The following is a 1,958-nucleotide window of genomic DNA, read 5'->3' as shown; positions in this document are numbered from 1 at the left end:
TGAAATCTACTTAAACTGAATTCACATTTTAATTTAAGTCATCCCTTTGAGAATACAAGAACTAAGAAAAATGCTCACCAACTACCATGCAGGTACACATGGATTTTTGAATTTGACTCCAATAGGTATATTCTGTTGGAAGAAAGATAGTAAGAAACCCTTCAACATTAGAGCCAACACAATAAAAACAAAATTGATATAAGGAAGCATCATGCATTGCCCAGACTAAGCAAAGACTTAGGAGAGTCCCAGGAGTTGAAGAGATAGCTGAAGAGAAGAAAGGAGTAGAGTCATATCAGGCATCAGGGATGGGCTTAGAAGCACAGTGGTCCATGCGCCACCAGGATGAAAGTAAGCCTAAATAATGTAACATACATGGTCTTGTCCACTGGACCTGGATCATACCCACTCTGCAATGAAGAAATACATCTCAAGCATAGATATTCTATATAACCTATGTTAAGTCGCACCTAAGACAGCACTAGGCACACAGGGGCTCTGTGAACCTCCTTATTTCCATTACATTAGTCTGCTCCAGGAGTTAGAGATTTGGATCACATCTCTGAAACATCTCTCAGTTCAGTACTAGCTGTTCTTGATGAGAAGACCGCAGTTGTCCTCAGCTTCAGCAGAGAACATCATTGTTCTCCAGGGCATTCTTCTATTTGCTTCTTTTTTGGAGTTTGTTTACATCTGTGCTGTTATGTTATTTAAAATTCATATGGAGCTGATTAACAAACATGTATTTCTTCTCCATCTTACCTGGAAACCTTGCATCTTCCTATGTGCCTAATGCCTGAGAAACTCAGAAGCCTAGAGATAAAGTTTAATTTAATCAGCTTCAAAGCAAAAGAGAACATTTCCTTTACAGTGTGTCACTGAAGGGAGGAACTCATTCTCAGAGTTTTAAAACTAATTCAAGTCAAATGTTCCTTTCTCTACCTCAGCTTAACGATTTTTTAATTACCCTGGAATTATTACAGAGATCAGTCTAATAATACCTAACTGCCTAGTTCTTATCATGTTGTATATGAAAATACTTTAATGTCCATAGTGCACACGTATTTTAACAGGATGTATTTATTCTCTTAGGGCTACATTTTCTCTTCTAAGGAAATGGTATGCATTTGACCTGGAAACATTGTCCAGGGATTTTCTGATTTCCCCAGTGTGCTAACTCCTAGGTAGTAGGTTTAATAACCAGCTATGAGAAAATAACACAATGAATCTGAGGTCTTAAGTGTACATTTCTCATCACAGAAAAATCCTCCCATCATGACTAATGTGTCCATGAGGAATATTGAAAGGGCACAACCAAGAACAACCTCCAAGCAAACTGCTTTGATTTTTTTATTGTGTTGCTTAAATAAGAGAAGTGGAAAACTGGGCACCTTTTTTTTTTAATTGATTTAAGTTTTATTCCATTATGATGAGAAAAGATACATGATTTCAATTTATCTGAATTTGTTACATTTAAAAATATATTTTAAGTAAATAGAATTAAATCACATTCTCATTTCCCTTTTGTACCCCAAGTCCTCCCAGAGAACCCCTTTCAATACCTTTGATACATTTTGTCATATTCTTTAAAATTTATAAAATATTACAATAAAAATGAATATTATAAAAGTTGTTTGATATAAAACATCAATTTAACAGTCTTATGTAGATGCTTCTCTACAGCAATACTGAAAATACATACTTTATTTTATTTTATTTTTTATTAGATATTTTCTTTATTTACATGTAAATTTCTCCTTTCACAGTTGTCCCTCCAAAAAAACAAAGAAACAAACAAAAACAAACCCCTGTTGCCTCCCCCGTCCCCATGCCTGCCACCCCACCCTCTCCCACTTATTGGCCCTGGCATTCCCCTACACCGGGGCACAAAACCTTCACAGGGCCGAGGTCCTCTCCTCCTATTGATGATCGAATTTGCAATCCCCTACTATACACAT

The 1,958-nt window shown here is 36.2% G+C and overlaps 1 pseudogene; it reads left to right on the top strand.

Annotated features, from left to right (window-relative positions):
- The first annotated feature begins 308 nt into the window (after positions 1-308).
- LOC116067816 overlaps positions 309-1,958 on the top strand; it is a 2,950-nt pseudogene continuing 1,300 nt past the window's right edge.

The sequence above is a fragment of the Mastomys coucha genome, unplaced genomic scaffold, assembly GCF_008632895.1.
Source record: "Mastomys coucha isolate ucsf_1 unplaced genomic scaffold, UCSF_Mcou_1 pScaffold22, whole genome shotgun sequence".
NCBI lineage: Eukaryota > Metazoa > Chordata > Mammalia > Rodentia > Muridae > Mastomys > Mastomys coucha.
This window is presented reverse-complemented; position numbering and strand designations above follow the sequence as displayed.